This window comes from Crocuta crocuta, unplaced genomic scaffold (assembly GCF_008692635.1).
Source record: "Crocuta crocuta isolate KB4526 unplaced genomic scaffold, BGI_CrCroc_1.0 scaffold234, whole genome shotgun sequence".
NCBI lineage: Eukaryota > Metazoa > Chordata > Mammalia > Carnivora > Hyaenidae > Crocuta > Crocuta crocuta.
The window spans coordinates 4,481,627-4,491,933 of NW_027529647.1; the positions used below are offsets into that span (position 1 = coordinate 4,481,627).

The 10,307-nt window shown below is 46.9% G+C and overlaps 1 long non-coding RNA gene across 1 annotated transcript; it reads left to right on the forward strand.

Moving 5' to 3' along the window:
* The first annotated feature begins 838 nt into the window (after nt 1-838).
* Nucleotides 839-9,046, forward strand: LOC144230276 (uncharacterized). The gene is made up of 4 exons (XR_013334742.1): nt 839-904; nt 5,428-5,489; nt 6,815-6,919; nt 8,934-9,046. It is a non-coding gene; the product is annotated as an uncharacterized LOC144230276 (long non-coding RNA).
* Nucleotides 9,047-10,307: the final 1,261 nt, after the last annotated feature.

Consider the following 10,307-nt stretch of genomic DNA (forward strand, 5'->3'; position numbering starts at 1 on the left):
CAGGCTCCAGGCTCTGAGCCGGCAGTCAGCACAGAGCCCGACGCGGGGCTCGAACCCACGAACTGCGAGATCATGACCCAAGCGAAAGTCGGATGCTTAACCAACTAAGCCACCCAGGCGCCCCTATTATTATTTTTTTTAAATAATCTCCAACTGTTTTCCAGAGGGGCTGTACTAGTTTACATTTCCACCAACAGAGTAGGAGGGTGCCCGTTTCTCCACATCCTCGCCAGCATCTAGAGTCCTCTGATTGGTCATTTTGGCCACTTTAACTAGTGTGAGGTGGTATCTCAGTGTGGTTTTGATTTGTATTTCCCTGATGTGGAGGGATGTAAGGGTTAGGGTCAGGGTAGAGTCAGGGGTCAATGTTGGGTTAGGGGTTAGGGTTTAGGGTTAGGGTTTAGGGGTTAGGGTTAGGGTTTAGTGTTAGGGGTTAGGGTTAGGGTTAGTGGTTAGGGGTTAGGGTTAGGGGTTAGGGTTAGGGTTAGGGTTGGGGTTGGGGTTAGGGTTAGGGTTGGATCCCTGGAGACTCCATGTGCTGAATTCCCAGCAGTACTGTGATTGACCTTGGGGGCTGAGTTGAGTGTTCATGGGAGGTTGCTGGCCAGGGTTAGTGTTGGGTTTGAGGTCACACCTCCTCTGTGTGCCCAGACACGGTTGGGTCCCAGGACGCCACATGTGCTGCTGTTCCTGGTCTTTGATAATGTCATGGTCATGTTCCATGTTCCTTGTTGATGAAGCCCTCACAGATTCTGGGTCCCTTGTTAGTAGTGTTCTCAGCTTAAGTCACCATGGGTACAGAACCTTGCCCAGGGGTAGCGTTCCTTTTAGGGGAGTCACCAGGGAAGAAGCGGCACCAGTCCCATGATCTTCCCGGAGGGCTGAAATGAGTACACATGAGCAGGTGTGGGTTCGATGTAGGGTTTATTTTTAGAGGTAGGACTACTGGTAGGGGTAGGCTTAGGGTTAGATGTAGGGTTGTGTTAGAGTTAGGCTTATATTCCAGGTGTCTCCAGACACTAAACCCCCAGTAGTGCAGGGGTCTCCCCGGAGGGCTGAATTGAGGGCCTTTGGGAGGGTGCAGGTCAGCCTTTGGCTTTGGCTTCTAAGACCGGTGTCCTCTTTGGGGTAGGTTACAGGAGGGCCTCAGTAGATCCCTCATGCAGCTGCATCCGTGTTTTGGGAAAGGCATGGTATGTTTCTTGTGCCGTGCCGAGTCATTCTGCACCACTTTTGGGACCCAGGTGCGTGGTTTTCTCAGACTGAGGAATTGAGCCCACATGGGAAAGAGTCTTGGCTAAGGTTAGGCTTCTGTCCAAGGGAGTCACCAGGGCAGGAGCGATACCAGACCCTTGATCTCCTTGGAGGGCTGAAATGAGGGCATTCAACAGGGCCTGCTCAGGTGTAGGATTTCAGTGAGCATTAGGGGTAGGGGCTAGGGTAAGAGTTAGGGTTAGGGCTAGAGTAAGATCCTAGGACCCTCCAGGAACGGATCCCCCAGCTGTGCAGTGGTTCACCCAGTGGGCTGAGTTGAGGGTGCATGGGAAGGTGCCAGCCAGGCTTAGTGTTTTGGTTGAAGGGCTAGCCTCCTCTGTGGGCTCGGGCATGGTTGGGCCACAGGACTCCCTTGTGCAGCTGTTTCTGGGAGTTGGGAATGTCATGGTGATGTTCCAAGCTCCATGCTGATGAAGCCTGCAGCGCCTCTGGGCCCCATGTCAGCAGTGTTCTCAGCCCTAGGACTCGGGTCCCCGTGGGACAGAGCCTTGGCTAGGGTTAGGGTTCCGTCCAGGGGGGTTGCCTGGGCAGAAGCAACACTAGCCCTGTGATCTCCCTGGAGGGTTGAAGTGAGGTCGCATGCACAGGTCTGGGTCAGCGAAAGGTTAATGGTTAAGCGAGGGTTATTTTTATTTTTATTTTTATTTATTTTTTTGAGCCTTCCACATTTATTTATTTCTAGGAGAGAGAGAGAGACAGCGTGAGCAGGGGAGGGTCAGAGAGAGAGGGAGTCACAAACTGAAACAGGCTCCAGGCTCTGAGCTGGCAGTCAGCACAGAGCCCGACGCGGGGCTTGAACCCACAAACCGCGAGATCATGACCTAAGCGAAAGTCGGACGCTTAACCGACTAAGCCACCCAGGCGCCCTGAGCGAGGGTTATTTTTAGGGTGAGGGTTAGCTTTATGTTTGGTCTTAATGTTAGGTTTGGAACCCAAGAGGCTTAAGGCGCTGAATCTCTAGCAGCGCACTGCTCCACCAGGGGACTGAGTTGAGAGCGCATGAGACGGTGACAGTCTGACTTAGGCTTTGGGTTCCAAACCAGCCTTATCTTTAGGCTAGGTTAGAGTTGGTCCTGAGGACATGACTAAAGCAGCTCCATCCGGGCTTGGAAATGGCACGGTGATGTTCCATGTTCCATGACGAGTAATTGTGCAGTGCTTCTGGGACCCATTTTCTGGTTTTCTGAGACCTAGGAAGGGGGTTACCAAGGGGAGCGAGCCTTGCCTAGGATTAGGGTTCCATCCAGGGGCGTCACCAGGGCAGAAGTGACACCAGCCCTGTGATCTCCCTTGGTGTCTGAAATGAGGGCCCCTGCACGGGTGCAGCTCAGGGGCAGGGTCACGTTTAGAGTGTGGACGTAGGGGTAGGGTTAGGATTAGTTTTAGGGTTAGGGTTAGAGTAAGATTTTAGGATGCTCCAGGAACTGATCACCATCAGTGCAATGGTCTCCCCGGAGGGCTGAGTTGAGGGCATGGTGCAAGTTGCCAGTCCGGCTTAGTTTTTTAGTTGAAGTGCCAGCCTCCTCTGTGGGCCAGGCTACACTTGTGTCTCAGGACACCCCTTGTCAGTTCCATCCCGACTTTGTTAATGTCATTTTGATACTCCAGGTTCTATGCTTATTAATCTTGCACCTCTTCAGGGCCCAATCTGGTTTTCTCACACGTAGGAATTGGATTCCTATGGGGAGAGAGCCTTGGTTAGAGTTAGGGTTCCATCCAGGGGAGCTCCAGTGCAGAAGTGACACCAGCCCTGTGATCTCCCTGGAGGTCTGAAATGAGGGTGCATGTGCCAGTGTGGGTCAGCTGTAAGTTTATGGTTAGAGTGAGTGTTAGGTTTAGGGTTAGGGTTAGCCTTCGGGTTAGGCTTAATGTTCAGTTTGGACCCCAGGTGACTCCAGGCGCTGAAATCGCAGCAGTTCTTTCCTCTACCCTTAGGGCTGAGTTGAGGGCGCATGGGAGAATGCCATCTGGCTTAGACTTTGGGTTCCAAAGTCAGCAGTCTCTTTGGGTTAGAGTTGGGCCTCAGGACATCCTTAATGCAACTCCACCCATGCTTGGAAATGGCATGGTGATGTCTATGTTGTATGCTGAGTAATCGTGCACTGCTTCTGGTCCCATTGTCCCTGGTTTTCTGAGACCTAGAAAGTGGGTCCCCACAGGGAGAGAGGCTTGGCTAGGGTTTGGGTTCCATCCAGGGGAGTCACCAGGGCAGAAGTGGTGCCAGCCCCATGATGTTCCTAGAGGTCTGAAATGAGGGCCCATGGGGCTCAGGTGTAGGGTCACGTTTAGAATGAGGTTTAGGTATAGGTTTCGGGTTCGGGTTAGAGTAAGGTCCCAGGATGACTCAGGATCTAATCAGCCAGCAGTGCAGGGATCTCCCCGAAGGGCTGAGTTGAGGGCACAGGAGATGGTGCCAGCCAGGCTTAGTGTTTGGGTTCAAGGCCCAGCCTCCTCTGATTTTCTTTAGTGATATGTTTTGATTTATTTCCCCTTATTCTTTGCATATTTATTTGTCATTTTTGATATACGGTCACCATTAGGCTTTTATATAATTCATTGCTTTTAGAACTTTTTATTAAATGATGGTTATTTACCTTTGAACCCCTTATTTTCTCCTGTTTTGGTACATGTTGTTATATTTTATATCCATTTTTGTCAATTTCTTGACTGAATTTTTACAGAAATATTTATTTTTATTGGCTTTGAGTTTTCTACCTCTCTTTTGCCACTTTTGGTCTCTTTTTTCCACTCAAAGAGTCCCTCTTAATATTTCTTACTGGACTGATTTAGTGGTACAAACTCCTTTAGTTTTTTTGGAAACTATATCTGCTCCTATTCTTAATGACAGTCTTGCTGCATAGAGTATTCTTGGTTGATTAATTTTCCATTCAGCACTTTGAATAGGTCATGTCACTCGCTTCTGGCTTGCCAAGATTCTATTGACAAGTCTGTAGCTGTTCTTTGTTGGCTGGATCTCTGCACCAGGACATCCAAGAGTTCGAGGTTATGCACAGAGTGCATCGGTGGCTGGGGACATGTGGCTGAGACATAGGAAGGTGCCCGGCAGTGCGCAGCTGGGTGTGGTGCAGATGTGCATAACGTGCTGTGGCAGCTTTGCATGCAGCAGGCTGGACGGGGTTCCCATGTGGTTTTAACAAAGTTTGCACTGAGCCCAGTGCTGAGGCCAGCAGGCTTCGAGTGGGTGAGTCCCCCAGAGGTCTCTTGGGACAGCCACACTGCTAGTGGGTTAGGTAGCAAGGGTCGGTGCAACCCAACACCCTGGTAGGTGCTTCTGTGCTTATTCTGTGGAGTGGGGTAGAAAAGTGGTGACTGTGAGCTCCCTCATCGTTGGAGAAGTCACCCAATCACTCAGAAATCAGCATGAACGCATCTGTCTCCTGTGGCCTCTGGCATAGTGTAAACTGCCATGTTTACATTGCCTCTCCACACAGGCAGAGTCCTGGCTATCACACTCTCCTGGATCACCCGGTGCTGAGTCAGCTGACCTCCTAAGCTCCAGGATCCAAACTCAAGAAATTCGGCCCTTCTGGTTTTGAAAGCCAAATGTCAAGGGGATTAGTCTTCCCTGTTTGAGCTCCCTGGGGTCAGGGCTCATTTTCTCTGCCTTCTCTGCAGGCAGCTGTCTTCCTTTCTGACCTTCCTAACCGTTCAGGTGCAGCTTCTCTCTATTGAGTTGTGGAGTCTGTTCTGCTAGTCTTTGGATCTCTGTCTTATGGACTTGGATGTGAATGTTATGTAGTTGAAAACATGGGACAGGGTGAGCTCAGGGTCCTCTTACTCTGCTATTATAAATTTTTTTAATGTCTTAATTTTTTGGATTTTTAATAAGTGGTTAGACTCCTATCATCCATGCACTTTAGGATTAGAAAGGAACTCTCCCACATTTTATTCTAGTATTTAATGTTTTGAAACTATATTTAATGAGGTATAATTTACATAAATAGCCTTAAAGGGTATCCTTTGATGACACTTGATCTCATGGATATAACCCCATGAAGTCATACAGTTTATTTCTAAACCTTAAATCATGATCTGTTTGTGCCTAATGTTAATATTTCTCTTGCAGTAAGGAATGCTTTTTTTTTTTTTTTTTTTTTTTTTTTTTTTTTTTTTTTTTTTTTACGTTTTCAGGTGTTGTCCAGGTGTCTGAATGCCTCCATTGGGGTACCTCCATTTCCAATAGTCTATTTCCTGTGAGTATTGCATCCATTCTACTTTTGGACTTTATCCTCTACTGTATCACTCTGTTCATATAATTTGGTTGTGCTACTTTAAGGATGCTTGTTTCATAATTGAATTTTCACTAAATGGCACGAGCTGCAGTTCCAATTATGACACAAAACACGGGCTTCCTGCATTAGGTATTCAGGAGTAAGTTAGATATCCTCGGTACTTGAGCTGAGAATGTCACTCTGTCTTTTTGCCAGCCCTCTTTGCCACCATCAGAGACAAGAATCCCCTTTTGTTCACACAGCTATGAAGGTAAAGCCAGTGGAGAAAATTCCATTTTCTTCCCTTCCCTTCCTTTCTTCTCTGAAACTCCCTGTTGCTACCTTCTGCCTGTCCCTATCTCTGACTTAATCCCCCAGGCCCCCTGATCCACTCCAGCCAATGTCAGGGTGTCCTCCAGCTGCTGGCCTGTGTCCAGCTATCCCTCAGTGAGGAAACTGGAGGAGGATTATGGAGTTCACAGGACCGATGAAGACATCTCTGGTCCGTAGAGCCCTCCTGCACATGGTGCTGTGTGGGGAGAGCTGCCCTCCTGAGCCAGAGTCTGACCCCACGTGTGGCCTCCTCACACACGCCATCTCCCACAGTCACTGCTGGTCCCTCCTCCTTACCCACCATTAGAAGTCAGCCATATCCTAGAGACAGACACCTGTCTGTCTGACCCTGAGGCGCCAGGGAGTCAGTGAATATTTCTCTGATAAATGAGCACAAACACCCCATAAATCTAGATATAAGAAGTTCCTGCCACCCCATGAAACTCCCTTGGGCTCCCCTGCACAAAGGGTGATCTCGCTACTATCCTCCATCACCACCATTTCTGTCAGTTTGTTTCCTGTGTGTACAGAAACCCCACTGTCTGCAGCGATGGGGAGTGAGGAGACTAGGTCCTTCTAGAAGCAGGTGCTGACACAGAGACAGAACAGTGGAGAGGACAGGGTGTGTAGGGAAAGCATTCAGGCAGAGCTGACACACCATTTAAAAATTATATAATCACCTTAGTCGGTCACCTTGCACAGTCCTCTTCAAATTTCAAAATCAGTGAGATTTAAGAGATTTTGGTTAATTTCCCTATGATCTTATGTTTTTCTACATGGATTCTGTCTTCTGTACTTTATCTGTGGCCTCAGATGAACACTTTCATGTGTGGCTGCATGTAGTGTTTAATGATTGTGTTTAGCTCTCAGATGTAGATCTCTGAATTATAATTCTCATAATTATATTTTCTTTGTCTGGTAGAGCATGAATTTTAATAGAAAAATGAGAGTCTCTGTCTTATCGTTTCAAACAGCAATTCCTGGGCTGAGGTGTTAACAGTCTTGGTTGAATGAATTTCCATGAACATCTTTTTTTGATGATCATTGTGTGGAGACATCTTAATTGAAACTGTGAGAAAGTGAGTGAACCCTTCCCAGAAATTTTGCAGATGTTTTATGTGTTTAATGTATTCTTTAATAATGTTCTTGACACAAATATTACCCCTATTTCACAGCTGAGGCTCTGAGTAGGTCTCACTGAGAACTGGTATGACGGCTGAGACAGCAGGAACATGGGCAAAGACTAGGGATATTGTGAGAGAAGTTTGAGGAGATGGAAAGGGTGATGACAGGGGTCCAGCAGGGGTGGCTTCTGGCCAATCCTGAATTGTAGGTTATCTCAGGCGGAAGGCCAATGCAAGCACTCAGCTGATCTAGATCTTGTCTCACTGAGGGATATGAACTTGGGCAGACAAGCATTTCCATAAGACCAAGTTAAATTTCCCATATCTCCAGGGCATTTTCCCTCCGCAAATATCTAGAACCTTCAGAACACCCCAGGACACAATCTTTTTAGGTGATTGTGTTTATCTAGGTGCACTTTGGCAACACTGACATCTCAGAGATGAACGCTGCATTGTGCACTGAGAGTGACCCCACATAGCAGCTCTGTGTGGATCTCACCATCCCTGCTCAGGCTGAGCCCAGGAATGACTTCAAACTGCATTTAACTGACCCCAGCCGCCTCCCATCTGCACCTCCTCAAACTCTGCTTACTGTCCACAATTTCCCTTCTATTCCCGCGTGATTCAAGTTTCCCCAATTCCTTCACTGATGCTTCGATTATGGTGATCACAGGTCTCTGTCACTTATGCATGTATCCCTCTTTCACACAGGACACCTGAGGCATTAACATTTAGGGATGCGCTTTATTCTTTACAGAACCCAAAACACTGTGTCTCCAAAATACCCACGGGTACTGCTCATACATCTGCTTTTGTGTAAAAATTCCTCTTTCATTTTGACCAGAGAAACCTATAGCTCACCTTCATACAGGGAAGTGACGCCGCCCATTGTATGTATGTCCTGGGAAACTGGAGGTATGTTCAATATCCTCAGGCAGGTTGGTAGTAGAAGTGCCAAGACTCACAACCATCTTTCCAGCAAGTCTTTCACAAAGAAGATGAATATGCTTTACCCGTCACTCATCCACTCTACTTGTCATCTTAACAGATAGAGTAGGTGGATGAGGGGGAGGTGGCCCATATAGCCCATGATTGGTGATGAAGAGCGGTCCGTGGGGTAGGCCTGCAAGGCGATTCAAGAGGACCAGGCCCTCTTGCATACATAATGGCCTGCGGAACAGAAATGAGCGCTGTGGTCATAGGACGGGACAAAGTACCGACACCGGCAAAAAGCAGAAACCCAAAGAAGTAGTGCTCATCTCCCACCACCAGGTTCCAAGAGGGCAGAATCCACGCCAAAATCTCTACCCATACTTTGGGTTCTGCTTACAGCATTGAGGGGGTGAATGGATGTTTTGGGGGATAAACTAGTGTCCCCACATGTCTGGAAATGTAGAACAGCAAGGGGCATTTTGGTAGTTTTATGGACTTAATACCAAATCAACAAACTAGCATATTCCGGATAGGAAGGCATCTAGTATATTACAGATAGGAAGGCATCTAAGTCCAGGATCACCCTCCACTCCTCTTCCCCCTCCACTAGAGGCTGCGTATTTGTATGTGAAGAACTGTAGAATGAGAAAGGATGGAAATCCCAGTATCCACACATGGAATCATAGCCTTTGTGGCTCAAAGCTCTGCCTCTGAGCTCCCGCCTGTGCCCAGTGTGCTTCTCTCCTGACAATAGGGTCTTCTCCTCTCTGGAAGTGCTATCCATGGGCACAGAGATACACGGGGCGATGGGGATCCTGAGGTCCGACAGAGGACAAGTAAAATCATGCTCTTAGAGAAACAAGTAACCTATACATGTTAGTTGCGTTCAGCTAATGCATTTTCATGCAGAGGTACTTCTCGGCCTAAGTACAGTACAATTTATAGGGTAAATTTGTCCTCTAGAAAAACGGGCTGAAATTCTAGATAACAAAACACAAATGGACCTTGATTTCTGGTATAAATATCCATGTTTTAGCTCTGCCCATGATAAAGGACACAACAGAATCTGATCATGTGAACACAAGTGAAGGACACGGTGGGGACTTGCCACTCAGGAAACTTTGGAATTTTTTTCTCTTCATAACGTAAGTTTCAGTGCATGTTTTCTATGATAAATATGTCACCTCTTAGAGTTCAGGATATTTATACCCAGGGCACACCTAAAGGGATTCTAGACAGCATGTTTACCAAAAAAGATGGCATGTTGAGTGTTTGAAATTTCCTTCATTTAAGACCACTGTAAAAATGATGCATATAAAAATATAGGTTGGAGTGAAGGCAGTTTACATTTTCAAATTGTAAGGAGATCCACAGATTTTTCTGAATATGTTAAAACTCTTGATAGAAACAGGAAAGGAAGAAACAGCAAGAGCAACGATTCCACACTGAGGAGGTCCCGAAAGAATAAGGCAAGCCAGGGGGCTTCCAAGGGGAGTGTGGTGTCGTTCTCCTCGACTTACCCTAGGAACACAGTGGGAAGACCCTAAGGTCCTCACCCTTACGCACAGTTAGCTTCTAAACTTACCACAAAGATGCCAGGTGGAAGACAGGGAGATCCGTAGCCTCGGGGGTAAAGGTTCTGCATTTGGAAGAAAAAAAACAACAAAACAGCAGACATAGCATACAACACACAAACCAGAGACAAGGGAAGGAGAGTGTGCTGTACAGAGCGATGTGGGTGTCGGGAAAGACTTACAACTGAAAATGGCCACAGCATTTACCTTGTGCTCCTCAGCAGTTTGGGTAGAGTCAGTATTCATGGCACTCTCGGGGGTGACACCTTCTTCTGGATNAATCACTATTTCATTACGGATTAAATATGAGGATGCCTGTGTGGTTCAGTCGGTTACGGATGCATCTCTTGATTTCGACTCAGGTCATGATCTCATGGCTAGTGAGTTCGAACCCACCACTGAGATTCTCACTGACAGTGTGGAGCCTGCTCGGGATTCTCTCTCCCTGCCTCTCTCTCCATCCCTCCCTCCCTGTCTGAAAATAAACTTAAAAAAAGAATAAAACTAAGAATGCTGATTTGGTATGTATCAGCAATGAATCCTGAAGACGGGTATGTTTCTTCAGGTGGATTGTCCAATCTTTCCACTTATCAATAAGCTGCCTTCCACATGTGAACAGTTATTATACAACTATTTCTGAATAGAAATATATTTAGATTAATATTACACTAATCAGAAAAGGAAAACACTAGGAATTTAGCAGTGAAGCTACAGAGTTGCACTGGTCACATCAGAGGACTAAGCGATATGGAAGTTGAATTTAGGAAGGGAGGGTTACGGCTCACAAGAAAATAAAACAAAAATAAAGAACATTAAAAATAGTAAATAAATGACCT